Consider the following 16,427-nt stretch of genomic DNA (forward strand, 5'->3'; position numbering starts at 1 on the left):
GCTTAGAAAAGGCAGTACCGCAAAACAGTAGTAAAATCCAGTAGGGGTACAGGGATGCATCATGCATGCGCCTCATATTATATCAGTACATAAACTTATTGTGTAAAGACATATAAAATATTTAGCTTTGAATTCAGAGTTCCAGAGTTCAAATTATGGCTGTACTATCTCATAACTGCAGAACCAACAGAAGTTATTTTACTTCTTCCTGACTCACTTTCTTCCCTACAAATTGGACCCTCTATCATCTTATTTAAAATTTTCATTGTAAAGTTGATGCATTAGAGGGTTTACAGTTACATAAGTCAGGTATTGAGTACATTTCTTTGAACAGTGTCACTTGTCCCTCTTTTTCTCCCATATCCCCCACCATTGGCTCCCCTAGACCCCAAGTTGTATAGTTCATTTCCAACATAGTCTAGTGATTATCACTGCTGTATTTTGATATTATTTTAGAGTTTTAGAAATGAGATAAAGTATAAATTGTATCCAGCACAGACTTCACAATATTTAGTGATTAATGATAATGATAATCACTAATATAACCCTAATCTATGTTTATCATGATCATTATTTCCTATGTAATAACTCTTGAGCTCCTTGATAACCAATTAGAGTTATCAGTCAAAGGGGTACAAGCAAGAACACCATGACCTGTGCCACTGTAAGAATAAATCCTCCTTTTTGACCCCTGAGGCTCTTTCCTGCCAGGACATAAATGCTACCAGGGCAATGATTAGACTCAAGTGCCTGGTTATTTCACCACTTTTTTCCTCAATTCTCTTGACATCTACTAAAAAAAATAGACATTTATTTAATCAACTAGTCAAAGGAGTTTTCCTTTGTTACTCTCACAGAACTGAGGAGTACAAAGACTGTGATCACTTAAAAAAAACAGGTGAAATGGCTCATTTACTCTTAATTTTCACCACATGCTTAAGGTGATATTTTTATGAACACAGCAAAAAAGAACCAACAGAAGAATGATTCACTATTTTCTCAAATAGATTTCTGCAGTGACATTTTGCAACAAGATAGAAATTATTTCTCAGGGAAAAAAAATCATCTCTTCACATACAAACAAAGGAGAGAAAAAAACCCACAAAAGTGACATTTTTTTCTTCCCTGGAGCACATAGTTCTTTCTACAAGACCTGCCTTTCACCTCTGCAGTCATCTCCAGGTGTTAATAGAAAATGCTTTGGTGTGTCTAACTCCTGCAAAGCATGAATCATCTCCAATCCCCACAGAAATGAAAATTAACATCCTGAGCTTATGGGGCTGGCATTCACCTACAAAAACCAGGTCTCCAATTTGAACATAAGTATTTCTGGATGAAAACCAAGGCTTGAAGTAGAGACTCTGGAACTTCTTGCACACTATTTATCTTTGCTTCTCCTCTTCCCCAACCTTTAAAAATTAGGCACAGACACAATTCAAGACCCTTGGTGCTGCTTCAAGAAAGTACTAACACTATAGCAATCAAACAGCAAAGTACTTTGCTCCAACAAATGCCTTTCAACTGGCTAGCTGGAGCAATTCACAGGTACATCCATTGGCCTTCCATTTTAATAGCTGAGGCAGAGGTATGTGGGTCATAAATAATTATTGGAGGTGAGGGACAAAGGACACATGAAGAGAGGAGTCATTCCAAATGAAAGGTTTTTATACCACTTCAACGTCCATGGTCACCAAATGAAAATGAATCTATTTTGGCCTTTTGTGGCCAGTGAGCAGACATCTCATTCTTCACCTGGTGCTAAGGACACTGGTATTTTTCCAACTTAGTGAGTATGGAAGAGGTGAAAGCCATGACAAAGACAAACACTTCTGTTTACTCAGATTATACAATTACCAAGCTTGGAATTGCTGCTGGGAGAGATTTCAGAGACAGCATGCCTGAAAGTGTTCCCCAAAAGCATTAAAAAAAATTCACAAAAATTTGCCAGTACTTCCTACTGCCTCCCTCACTAACATTGTACTGGGAAAGCCAGCAGATTTCCGTCCTTTAGTACATTATTTATCTTGTCCCATAAAATAATTAGTGATATTTTCAGAGTGGCCAGTGCCTTTTCTCTGAAAGTAATACCAATAGTGGCAGACAAGAGATTACTGGAAAAATCAACACAGGTGTGCTTTTTGCACAACCTGGTCAATTTTATAGTCTTACTATTACTCTACCCTTGTGAGGAATGGCTGACTTATCTGAAATTAGGATCCCAAATAAAGTGCAGGTTACTGAGTTAAAGCTAAATTCCAGAGAATTAAAACACTTCAAATAAAACTATAAATATTCCCTATGTAATATTTAGAATCTACTGACCTAAAATATTTTCTATTGATCTGAAATTCAAATTTATTGTGGGTTTGTAGGCTTTTGTGACTCCGGTAAAATACCAGAGATATTCACATTATAAAGAGGAAAGATTCTTGGCTCACTGCTTTGGACACTCTAGTCCATAGACAGACAGACCCATGCATTTGGCTCTGGTAAGACACTATGTCATGGCAAGGAGCACATGGTGGTCAGGAAGCAAAGTGACAGGTTGGATTCCCTTTCAAGTTTATTCCTTCAATGATCAGATAGACATCTGACGATTCTACCTCTTGCAGATTGCACCACCTTCCAATAAATGCCACGTGGAAATGCAGGTTTTTCAGTACTTTTCAGTTCCCAACCACAGCAACCTGGGTGCCATGTATTTTTATTTACCTATCAAATCTGGCAGCGCTATTTGAATACATCCTAGGTATCTGTTGTTCAAAAGGGAGTAAAATGGATAAGATTGTTCTTGAAAAAATATTTCCAATGTCCTCCTCTATCTTCAGAGGTAAAATTTAAATTCTCAATCTATAAAAAAATTGGTCTTAGGTAGCTCTTGGGTTTATCATTGTTTAGTTTGTAACAAAGACACAAACAGGTACAAAATATAAATCCTCCTTGCACCCGGGATTAATCATTCATTATAAATTCTGATACACATAAGAAGTACAACTTCTACAATAGTGATAAGTATACTCATACCCATTCAGGTTGCTTTAAAAATAATCATTCAAAAGACCCCCCCCAAAAAAAGACCCTAGACATGTAACTTCAAGCCAAAAGATACCTGAGTTTGACTTAGGTTTGTATAGTTGCTCTCTAATACTTGTATTAAAAAATTAAGTATTTTTGTATCCAAGATTCTCTATTCCACTGTAATGTTCAGTATGAACATGTCACATAGTCCTGAGCCTAGCCTACTGTGAGGAGCTGAGCCCAGTCTGACCTACTGCTTTATATATTGTTGCCTAGCCAATTGCAGCTTATATCTACACTCCAAGCCAACCTGTACTGTTCCTTTAGCATTGAGTTCTAGAGATGTTTTCAACGTAGCACTATTGTTTCAATCGCTACCTAAGACATTACTAACTTTGTTTTAAACATTAAAGTCTGTTTCTTTAAACAACTACTTAAAACAGCTAAAGCTTTTCTTTAGACTTCACTGCAGAAAAATGGTCATCTTTAAGACGTGACTTTTAGAACTGTTCTTGCAAAAACGGGGCTGAAATTCAGTTCAAGTAATTGAAAACCCCAACTCTACTATCTGCACTCTGTGTAACCATGCATAAAGAAAAGAACTTCCTAACGGTGTCAACCCAAGCTGTGATGTGGAGATCATTTCTATCCATCTGTTTACTGCTAGGTTAAAATGCTGAAACAATGAGCCGATGTGTCAAGGGTGCTGCTGTAAACTGAAAAATTCTGAATAAGTGCATGTACAGAACATCTAAAAGCATGCCTTGCCCATATTAAGTACTGAGTATTGGTTAAATAAATATATACAGAGAAAAATGCATATGTACATGTAAATATACTCATAAATAAATATCCACTGCACCATTTCATTTATTCAGCAACACTTTTCAGAATATGCATTGTGCGATAACACAGGAAGTAATTATAGAGTAAGGAAGGTTTCAGAACCCAGATGGGAAGGGAAAAGCTTCCCAGAAGAAGAAAGTGATGTGAGATATTATTATTACATGCCACATTAAGTTAGAACAATTTCGCTCACTCACATGCACAGTCGTGTATGGTGCAGATGCTGTCATGAAATTTCTTTCATAGAATCTGAGACATTCATTTGGAGAATGACAACCCTTCACTCTCTCCTCTGTAGATAAATAGACTTCCCAGCCTAAACATAAATGAATTGATGGAGAAAAAGGAAGTAGAAGAAAGAGACTCACCCCCCCCCCTTGGAAACTCTATAAATGAATTTGACTGAGACTGTCATTTTCAGGAAAACAAGATTAACTCTTGTGTGTGTTGTTTAGATTTCGATTGCATGAAGCCTATTTTTTTCATGCAAAAGATTTGAACTTTTCAATTTACATTGTTTTTGATAAAGTGTGAATGCATGATTTTAACTCTTAAAGAAAAGAATCATTAATAAATTTTCAACCAAAATCTATTTCTGTAACTATTGCCATTTTAAGCAGGATTCCAGCTTTATTACTAATATAAGAATTCCACTTCCAAATGTGACCCAAGATGTGTGAAACTCAAACATATGGAAATTCAAGCACTAATGATATTACTAATGGCCTTAATGAAAGCAAAACATCAGAAAAAAGTCAATGAAAATTAGAGAAAGAAAAAGCAAATAAAGGAAAGGAAAAGCCTAGATTTGACAACTACTGTATAGAGAATTAATCAACAAATGTTGAGAGCCTAGGTACTTTAACTTAGGGACTTAAATAAAAGATGATGCCTGTCTTCAAGCAGTTCACAGCCCACATAGGAGAGAAACAAATATGAGTGATTATGACATAATAATGAAATCTTAAACCATAGCCCAAGAACACAAGTAGAATAAAGAAAACCTGTACAAAAGGTTCAGAAGTGGTACTAAACCTGTTCAGTTAGACCAAAAGGCAAGGAGAGGTTTCAAGGAGAGATTGGTTGTATGGAGCTGGCCTTGCCTATAGTTGGAAATCTGGACCGGCATGAAGAAAGCCAGAAAGGGAAACCAATTAAGGAACTGTTTAGTGTGAATTTGTGAAGACCTTCTCCAAAGCGTACCCCATTCTGCTTTGCCATAAAGCAAAGCTAAACTTTCCACATAGGTTAATCCAACATTCTTTGATTTGTGCTGTCACTTTCCCCGCACTCTGTAATATTCAGCTAATATTAGGCAGCATTTGTCATGTAAATTTCTCTCTCAGAGTGCAATATGCTTGGTTTTGGCATCAACAATAACTCTTGGAAATCTGTTGCTCCATTTTGCATTGAAGAGTGTCATAAAAAATCATCAAAACAAAATGAACAAAATCAGGAATAATTCAAGATTGAACTCTTGTTTCTCTAGGGAAGCAAGAAGGCCTAACCAAAAAGGAAACAAAAAAAAGAAAAGAAAAAGGAAGGAAGGAAGGAAGGAAGGAAGGAAGGAAGGAAGGAAGGAAGGAAGGAAAGAAGGAAGGAAAAAGAAAAGGAAAAGAAAGAAAAGGACAGGGAAACAATGTCCAGAGGTTTGAACTCAAGTACATCAGCTATACAGCTGGGATAAGCCATTTATCTTCTTTTATGACCATTAATTGCTCTACCTGGATAATTTAAAGGTTGAATAAAATGTCCTCAAGCATTTAAATTCTCAAATTCTGTGATCCTAAGGTGAAAAATTAATATTCTTATAGTGTATTTCATGTCATGTACTATATTAAGCATTTTACGTGTTTTTAGAAATCCTGTAAAATGATCATTATTATGCTTACCATAATCAAAATCAAAATAAGTAGTGTTAGAATCACTGACCTCAAAACTTCCCATTGTTGGGTTTTGTTTGTGTATTTGTTTTGGTTCTCATTTTGAGGCTTTATCACAGAATGTGGGTGCCAAGTCTAGCTATTTAACTCAAGACTGGCATTCAACCATTTGAACTACAGCTCCACTCCAGCAGTGCAGAGGTTCCAGAGTGATCAAAAGAATTAACATTCCCACTAACAGTTTATTAGGGTTCCTGTTTGACCACAGCCTTGCCAGCATATGTTAATGTTAGTTTTCTTGCTAAAGGCCAGACTAATGGGATGAGATGGAATCTCACTGCAGTTTTGCTTTGCATTTCCTTTATGGACAGAGGTGTTGAACTTCTCTTCATGTGTCTATTGTCCAATAGACTCTTTTTTTCTGAGAAGATTCTCTAGCTCACTAGCCCATTTATTAGTTGAGTTCTTGAACTTTTAGAGTTTAACCATTTAATATTTTTAATATCTTGTGTATTATTTTTACTCTAAAGAGGATGAACATTATATTTTTATAGATTTGATTTCTTCTTTGATAAACGGCTGTTGTCTAATTTTCAGCTGAAATTTCAACATCTATTTGTTGACATACATGCCAATATTTGCAACCTATTGCCTTCTGTATTTGTCAGTGGCCATCTCTCACAAAACACGCACAATGTAAGTATTCCATGTTCCTTTTTATCGCTGGAAACCATAAATGTGGTTTCAAGTAGATTCTATGCTTTAATTTTTTTTTAATCTTTAAGGATTTTTTCTAAAAAATCAATCTTGATGATCCCTCAATCGGCCTGTACCTTGGTGACCAGAGACTGAAATGCAGGTGATTAAGTCTGGTCATTGAAGTTTCCAGAAATCTCCTGTGAATAAATTGGTGCTGAAGTGATCACACTGCCAATCGGCTTTAATGACTCGAGTCTGCAGCATGGGACTGACCACTCTCACCACTCTCACAGCAGACAACGGAAAAATCTAGGTTACAGCTTCCCAACCTCCTATTGATAGCTTTAACTTCTCCTGCAGTATGCCCTGTTCATTCATTATTTCAGATAAATTTTTATTGATAATCCTTTGTCACTATGCTTGGCACTGAATATGAAATAGTAAGTAAAAGCTCAAATACATTTCCTGACCAATAGATCCTAAAGAGAACAAAAATATCAACCCTATAGGAACACCAATAAAGGTGACTGAAACCTGTCCTGGAGAACAGTAGCAAGGAATAAAGTTAAGAAAGGTGACTAGAGTACTAGAGTAAGCATTACATGATAAGACTAGATATGAGTAGATTTAGCTTTGGGAAAATTTTATAGCTATTGAATGGAGATGGGAAGAGGGCAGAGTAGAATTTGTAGCTTATTGGTATTGTCCAGATAAAGCCAAGATAGACATAGAGATGTAGATGGAACCACAAAAAGTCTTCCCCCAAGTTCTTGATTATACTACTATCTGCATTATTGAACCAGTTCTCTGAAATTATCACTGGATAAGAAAAATACATTCAAAGAAAATAAGTGGGACCCAAAATAAACCTTCTTGGCTGCCACTTAAGGTCTTTCTCTGGAGTGAATCTGTTGATGAAAAGACAGATCTTCATTACACCACTTCATGTTCATTTCTGTATTTCAAAGAAAAGAAATTAATAAATAATTGTTACACAAAACACTTCTCTAAATAAAAAGTAACATCATGCTGTGAATTTATACTATCATTCCAAAGTCTCTTTGGGGGATCTCTTTTGGTTGATAGTTTAGGTGGATGAAATAGGATGTCACTATTCTTGATGACTCAAAACAAATGCTTGTTGAGATATCTCCTATGTGCCTAACACTCTTCCAAGAGTTGAGAGTATAGAAATTATACTCTAAGAGAGCTTACACTCTGGTAGGGCAGACAAACAAGTATGTTTAATGACCAAAACAAAAAGCAAATATAATTTTTATCCATATAATTTTAAATAGAGGTAACTAGAGCAATGTATTTAAATGAGACAGGTGAATAATGAGAGGAATTACTTCAGATTAAGGGACCAGAGGAAGCCTCCCATTAAAGATATAAAATACTTTTGCTAAAACAAATAACAAAAGGTTGGTCTATAGTATACCCTTATGTGTTTCAAATATAAAACTCTTTTTAGTATAAAGGGAATCTGAGTACCATAAAATGAGAAATATCCAAGCTCTCAAAAACTAACAAAAATACCAAAGACCATCTCTTTTCAACCAACTTTTAGTAGTTATGTCCTTCAAGTTTCCATGAAGAGCTCGAATACTATTAGTTTTCTACAGAAAGCCTATTGGGGAGCCCTTTGGATCAAACCCTAGAACTTGAGAGGAAATATAGCATATGATATCTTAGAAAAGAAAACTTTAAAAAGAGAGTGTAAGAATGTATATGTTGTAACAGTCACCAAACTCTTAAAGGTATACCACCAAAGGATATATTTATCACGTAGACCAAAGCACAGGCCAATGGATAACCCAGGGTGCTAGGAAAAGGTATCCTGCTCTACATAATCATTTGAATCTCACATTCCTTCCAAAAGGTTAATTCACTGTATTTAGGACCTCATCTTCTTTTGCATTGAAATGGTGTAAAGAGACAATACAGGCAGTCGGAAGCAGAGGAAAGAAAAAGACAAATAAACACAGAGAAGGGGAAAAAGAGTGAGCACATGAATTGTGTTTTACTCTTGTACTCTTAGCTGTTACTTTGATATTTCCATATTTGTGCAGCCAGGCTACATAATGAAGTGAGAAACAATGATGTGAATAAACTAGCCTACATTTTCCATAGGTTCTAAGGTCAAAATAATTTCAGTTTATGCATCCAACTCATGAAAAGAGGACAGAATTTATTCTAATTTATGATGCATGCTGATTATAGGTGGTTCATTCTTGGAAAAGATCTCTGTAGCTGATGCTTAAAGACTGAAAAGGTGTAGAAAATGGAAGTACAAACTGCTTAAGAGGTGTTTGCACAGGTTCCAGGTAGAGCTTACAACATGGATTCAGCAGTGGAGAGGGTAAGATATAGTCAGTCTCATAGTTTTCTCACAGATTGTGTGAAAATGGAGATACTTATCATATTTTCTTCTTGGGAGGGGCAGAATATGTAGAAAAGTTCAATGGTTAATAGCTTAGGTGGATGAAATATGAGGCCACTATTCTTGATGAAGAAAAATATAGCATCTGAGAGAGGCTTTTGGAAACCAGACACAAAAAGTATTCCTGCAATCAGAAGAAAAAGAGGCTGTTCAAAGGAGTAGGACTGTCTGGTAGAGCAGAATGAATGGCTGAGATATATGGTTATAAATTAAGACGAGCCCACCCTGTGCAGAGATTATTTCTGGTAAAGCTCAGCAGAGTATGTAGAATGCAAACATGGCAAGAGGATATTTGAATTTCATCAGGTCAAATTTTTAATCACTTGAGTTTAATGGGGGCCATGGTAAATATTGTATAATAAAGAATTCAGTCTTACTAAATGAGAGGTCTGCCCTGACTACTGGGAAGTAACCTCTACTGAAACTTTGTTAATGCTAGAAGAACCCTTCATTCTTCATGGTGAGCTCTTTGTGCAATACCTCATTGTTCATGAACACAAAATATCTTCAGAGAAATAGACACTTCAGGAAAACTTGCCATGTGTTTGGAAAGATAGCTTCCCTTTACATGGTATTGATCTAGCTCAATTCTGAGTTAAGCCATGTAGGAGGTCCTCCAATCAGTCTTGCCCACAAAATGAACCTCCAATAAAAGCTTCAGACAACAAAGCTTGAAAGAGCTTCCCATATTCCATGCACCTGGTGAAATTGGTCCTGGAAGAGTAATGTGGCCTGATCTTTTCATGTAAATTCCCCCCAGACTCTAACTTCTGTACTTCTTCCCTTGGCAGATTATAACACATCCTTTCCTTAGAATATATATGCCAAGAGTATAGCAGCTGTCAATGAGTTTTTTTGTGTATTGCTAGGAAGTTGTCAAACCTGAAGATTATACCTTTCCAAGAGTATGGAATATGAAAATAACCAAGGCATTTAAGGGTTAAATTATTGTCTTCCTCTACCCCCCCCCCTGAAATCATATGTTGATGCCCAGAATATCAGAATGTGACCTTATCTGAAAATAGAGTTATTGCAGACCCAATTAATCCAAGTCATTTTGAAGATGGGCTATTAATTAGATACAACTAGTATCCTTTCTTCAAAGAAATTTGAGGGAAACATTGCCAAAGAAAGGGATTGAAATGGGTTCAATCCCTACAGCTCTAGGGTTGGACAGACTCTGAAGAATAAGTGTGGTCCAAGACTGGGCATCAAAGCTTGGCACTACCTGTTTATTTTTATTTTCATTGCCAGCTTTTGGCTTGAACTTGAGGCATGAGCTTTCTCAAGACTAGCATTCAACCATTTGAGATTCAATGCCACTTCTTGCTTTTTCTGTACATGTGGTACCGAGGAATCAAACCCAGGTATTCATGAATGCTACGCAAGCACTCTACCACTAGGCCACACTAGTATTTTGGGGGAAAGGGGAAATATCAATGCAGATATATGCATGGGAAAGTAGTATGAGCAGTCAAGAGGAAATTAGATACATTCCTCCAGAACCAAACATTGCCAGTAATCCACTAAAAGCAGAGATAAAGGCATGAAACTAGTTCTCATAGATCTTACAAGAAGGCAATCCTGCCAAGACTATTTTCTCACATTTCAAACCTCCAGAGTTGTGAAAATTTCATTTCTGAATCTTGCAGTTCATGTCAGAAATTCTGGACCCATTTATCAGCCTAGAAGCTTATACTCTTGGGCCTCAGAGTTTGTCTGACTCTACGAGGTATCTAAGCTGGATACTGAAGGATATGATGACACAAAGGGAGACAAAAAGTGAAAGAATAAGACAAAATAGGAATGACCATAGATGGAATGCCCCAATGCAGGCAGAGAAATGCTGTATGTGGAACACTGAAAGGTAGTGGGGAGGAGGGTGGGTTGGGGATCTGAGGGTGGGGTACTTGTCCTTACCATTGGTAAGCTCAAAGACAAACACAAAAACAATGGGAAAGGGTAGAGGAAAATACTATTTAAGGAGATAAGAAGGTAAAAAAAACCACGAAGCCAAGATATAGAATGGGATCATCCTCAAAGTTGAAGTTCCTCAATATATTGATAGGAGGAGTGGCAAGGAAGGGAAAGGCCAGGAAGTGCTGGTTCTTTCTCCCTTTTTCTTTCTTGTTTTCATGCCAGTGCTGGAACTTGAATTTAGGACTTGGTGCTTTAACCATTTTTGCACTCACAGCTGGTGCTTTACCACTTTCTCTGCAATTCTAGTTCTGGTTTTTTACTGGTTAATTGGGATAAGAGTGTTACAGATTTGTCAGCCCAGGCTGGCTTTGAACTCTGATTTTTAAATTTCAGCCTCCTGCAGATCTAGAACTACAAACAGGAACCCCCAGCACCAAGCAGACACCACTGTTTAAAGGAATAAGAATGAGGATCAGCAGGTAATATCAAGAAGAAAGAGCATTAGAAACAATGTCTGATAACACAAACTTTACTGTCACTTGGGCAATGATTGAAGGAGTAAAAATAACCAAGGAAAAGATAACCGGCTTACCCTACCCTTCCTTCACGTCTTAGCACAAGGTGGCCCTGACATGAACTATTTCACCTAGTCTTGGCTTCTTGATAAGCACACCTAACTTGTTTAAGTTTAGTCATTCTGAGAATGCACTCACCCATCACATTTTTTTTGTCCAAAAGCAGCTCCAAAATGCCATCCCTTATGTTTTACTCCAGAGACAGCACTTCTCCTTTGCTGTAAGATGAATTAATAAGAGGAAAGGAGAATGTTATTAGGCTCAAAGATTCTAGGAAAATACCTTATAACCAACCACAGTAAATTTCACAATGTCCACAACACTCAAAAGAATTTTCAAGTAGCTCAATACTATTTTTTAAAAACTATATGCCAATAGTCTGGAACAAATCATTTTAAGACATGTATTGTTTAGACTTGAAATTCAAGACAACTTTGCCTGTTTCTATTATATTTTGCTAGTTTATTTCTGCTCAGCAGCCATGAAAATAATGTGAACAGAGTAATGCCTCATTTCACCTAGAATTATATCCTTGTCCTTCATTTTTTTTCTTCCAGCAGCCATTTTCTTGTATCCAGTAGGCAAGAGTTGACTCAAGATTACAGCCTGAAAAGCAGAACCCTTGCTCATTCTAACATTACCCTATAGCCTCCTCTGATCTCAACAGATAGCAGCTCTGTCACTAAACTTATCACTAGAAGAAAAGATTGGGAGGGGGGTGACTGGTTGTCCAATCTCTTTGCCCTAGTCTTTCCTCCTGTCAGCCTCTCTTTACTTTGTTTCTTTATCAAACACCCAGTGGATGAACTAACTAAGCATCCACATTCAGTACATGATCCCTTCTCCTTACTCAAGCAAATGGAGCCCCTGTAAACACTACATAGGAAAGAGAATGAGGGAAGGACCAGCAGTTACCACACTTCTCTGGACTTGGGACTACTCCTTAAAGGCACTGCAGGAACAAGCTCCAAGATGAGGCCTGGTGGTTAGATTACTATTGCATTGCCCCATCCTATTCATCAAGGGCTCAAAGTGACCTTCAGTTCTGAATAGTATCACTCCACATCACAATGACAGTTTTCTAAAATGAAAATCAGTCTATAACTATTTAAAGATTATTTTTTAAAAGAAGCCCAGCTCTCCTAGCAGAGATTTACAATAGGACAAAACCTAGATACATAAGGCCATATAGTATGATGCTAAATGAAAGCATCTCCAGGATATAGAAACAAAAGCCATATAATGAGTGATTGATGCCATTAATGTACTCTGTTATCTCTCTTCTCTTTTGTTATCCCTTGGTTATCTCATAGTTACAGTATTTTACCTGTTATCTGATATATTGTATATATGCTTATTTGGTTATTTGAAATAGGATAGGGAAGAGGAGAAAACAAGATGAGGGGTGGGGGGAGGGGGAGGAAAATGGGGACCAAGACATGAGAAAGGGTATCAAGGTTTGTGAAGTAATGCGCCTTCTATCTGGTGAATATAATGTAACCCTTCTATTAATTACAATAAAAAATATATGGAAAAAAGAAGCCAAGGCCTCAGTGGTTCACAACCTTACTCCTAGATATTCAGGAGGCTAAGATCCACACCCATCCCTGAAGAGGAAGAAGAAGAAGAAGGAGAAGGAGGAGGAGGAAGAAGAGGAGGAGGAGGAGGAGCGGGAAGAGGGAGGAAGAGCAGGGGGAGGGAGGAGGGGGAGGAAGAGGAGAAAGAAGAAGAAAATGGTTTGTATTTACAACCTGCCATATTCTTGAAGATCCCTATTATGAGAAACATTAAGGCTCCACATATTGGTCCTTATGCAAAGCCCTTGCTATGTCTGTTACACTCCTGACCTTCCTTCATGTGCTTATTCTCTCTTTGGTTACATGGTTTTTTTCTACCTGAAAACCTTTCTACATCTGTGTCCCAGTGTGTTTTGATCCTGAAACCTTTCCTAAATAGACCCTGCCCCATTCTGTCCTTCATTTCATCCCTAGCCATTCATGGAATAAAAGTCTTCCTTGCTACAGAACATTGTTGGTAGTTCCATTACTACACCATAGGGTATCCCTAATCACTTCAATGATGACCTCTCCATTCCACATGTATTTTCACAAGAAACCAACCTATCTTACCCTGGCAGTGTTGTGCCTGACCTAATTCTATTCTACAGCATTTTTCATGATGAGTTGGGTAAAAACAAAGCCACAAGACAAGACTCAGTTTCTGCCATACAGGAGCAAGCAGAATTGTAAGACAAGCAAGCATTCATGAAAACATTGCTCTGTATTGATCAGCTATGCCGCCAGAGGTGAATCACAAGAATGAGTTAAGGTGGATAACCCTGAGAATACAATTCCCTGAGGCCATATCTTGTTGTATTTGTCTATTGCAGTGATAATAATGAAAATAATGTTGCTAAGACAGGCACTATGGTTACCTCTGTAATCCTAACTACTCAGGGCAGGAAGGCAGAAGAATCACAAGTTTGAGGTTGGATTAGACAAAGCTAAAGACATCTTTCTTAAAATCAAAATACAAACAAATGGAAGGGTTAAAGTGATAGCTTATAACTTTGAGAACTTGGGTTCAGTTCTCTATATCACATACACTCAAAAGAATGTTGGTCAACCATGGAGCCTATGCTTTTTGCGGTCAACCTTACTTCAGTCAATATGATTTTTTCCAAGTTTTTCCATTTCCTTACAAGTGTGGCAATGTAATTCTTTCTCGTGGAAGCATAGGATTCCATTGTGAATATAGTCCACATTTTCTTGATCCAGTCATCATTTGAGGAGCATCTGGACTGAGTCCATATCTTAGCTATGGTAAATAGTGCTGCAAGGTACATGGAGGTACTGGTAGCTTTCATGTGGTCCTAGTTGTGATCATTTGGGAAAATCCCACAGGAGAGGGACTGCTGGGTCATAGGAGAGCTCTATGTTTAGTCTTTTGAGGACCCCCCAAACTGCTTTCCAGACTGGCTGAACCAGTTTACATTTTCAACAACAATGTAGAAGCATTCCCATTTGGCTACATCCCTGCAAGCATCTGTTATTATTTGCTTTTTTTGATAATGGCCATTCTAACTAGGGTGAGATGAAATCTCAAAGTAATTTGATTTGCATTTATTTTATGGCCAGAGATGTTGAACATTTACTCATGAGGCTACTTCTATACAGAGAAGTTTCTTTTTACTTGTTTAAGCAACTAATCAAAGGGGTGGTTGTTTCTTTGAGGTGTTAATTTGGGGGTTAATTATTTTTGAGGGGTCATGGGGCTTGAACTTGGCCAGGATGTTGTCCGTGAGCTCTTCAGCTCAAGACTACCATCCTACCCTTGAGCCAAGCTACACTTCCCATTTTCTAGTGGTTAATTGGAGACTACGTTGGCTTTGAACCTTGATCCTCAGATCTCAACCTCCTGACTAGCTAGAATTACAGGCATGAGCCAACATGCCTGGTTTGGGGGTTAATTTTTTGAGCTCTACATATTTTTTAAATTAATGCAAGCATATTTATTGGTGATCTGTTGTGCATTTCCATCCATCTTACTTGCAATAGGAGAAGTGACATAAGTATTAGGAAGTCTTCAAGGAAATATTTTTCTACTTATTTACGTATGTTTTTTATCTATATGAGAACCTGTCTGTTGTATAGCTAGTGAAGATCTTTTCCCAATCTGTTGGTTTTCTATTTATCTTGCTAGTTATGCCTTTGCCATGCAAAAGCTCTGCAGATTAATGCAATCCTATTTATCAAGCCTTTCTTGAACTTGTTGTGTTTCTAGATCTTTATTTACGAAGTCTCTACCTGTGCCAAGGAGCCCTAGTGTACCTGCTATTCCTTCCTGCATATGCCTAGAATAGTCCAAGCAGAGGATCATGATAGCTCAATTGCTATGCACATATGACCACATAAAATGATAATGATCATAATGAACTCCACGATATGGAAACAAGAGGGTTTTTTTAATGTACTGTGCAAATTTATTTCTTTTATCTTTATTTTTTCCCTTTGATTTAGCCCCTATTGTCACTGTTTTGTTAATTTTTTAAACTTTCTTTTGGTACCTTGTGTCTTGTATATACATTTATCTGATTTGGGGAAGAGAAGGGGAATAACAAAATGGTAAAACAAAGGACAAAGTGTGAACCAATGTAACAAGGATACTAACAAGAAGATATGTTAGAAATAAACTTTACAACTTAGGAGGGAGTTGAGGAAGAGAAAGTAGGAGAAAACGAGAGACGGAGTAACAATGTTCAACGTAAAACATACTTGTTACTTACATAAGTGTAACTCCTGTTTACATAACCTTCACAATAAAATAAAACTAAAATTAAAACTTAAGACAGGTGTGGTGGCACACGCCTGTAATCCTAGCTACTCAGGAGGCTGAGAAGTGAGGATTGCAGTTCAAAGTCAGCCTGAGCACTAAAGTCCATGAGATTCTTATCTCCAATTAACCACCAGAAAGCCACAAATAGTGCTATGGATCTAGGGGTAAAGCAGTATCCTTGAGCTAAAGAGCTCAGGGACAATGCCCAGGCCCAGAGCTCAAGCCCCATGACCGACAAGAAAATGTAATATTAAAGAATAATAATCAGTAAAGGTGGAAGATGGTGGCGGTTAAGTGTGAGTCGTTCTGAGCTCCCGCCAAGATACAAGTTCTGGCAGGGGAGGGGACAGTTCTTTACCAAAAATTGATCCTAAGTAACCTTTAGCACCACAGAGATTTCATTCAGAGAGGAAAAAGGCAGAATACCTGCACAAGAAGACAGTGTGGAGCCCCACCAGCCGCGGAGTGGCCGCAGAGACAAAGCTCTTCTGAATCTGAGCAGACAGGGCTTCTGGCGGCGCAGACCTGCTGGCTGCAGACACAGACACAGAGCCTGAGCGAGACCAGAGCTGACACCTGGCCTTGCAGGGGCCTGCCAGCTTCACAGAACCGGAGAATCCAGCAATTTGTGAGTACCTCTGAGGAGAAATTTCCACTTCTGCTCGCAGAACAGCATTGGGAGGAAGCCCCCTCCCCCACCAGCTGAGA

General features: G+C 37.8%; 1 pseudogene; it reads left to right on the forward strand.

The window, feature by feature from the left end:
- The first annotated feature begins 2,873 nt into the window (after positions 1 to 2,873).
- Positions 2,874 to 2,995, forward strand: LOC150056439 (small nucleolar RNA SNORA40; annotated as a pseudogene).
- The last annotated feature ends 13,432 nt before the right edge of the window (positions 2,996 to 16,427 follow it).

This window comes from Megascapheus bottae, chromosome 12 (assembly GCF_031878675.1).
Source record: "Megascapheus bottae isolate mThoBot1 chromosome 12, mThoBot2.hap1, whole genome shotgun sequence".
NCBI classification, from domain to species: Eukaryota; Metazoa; Chordata; class Mammalia; order Rodentia; family Geomyidae; genus Megascapheus; species Megascapheus bottae.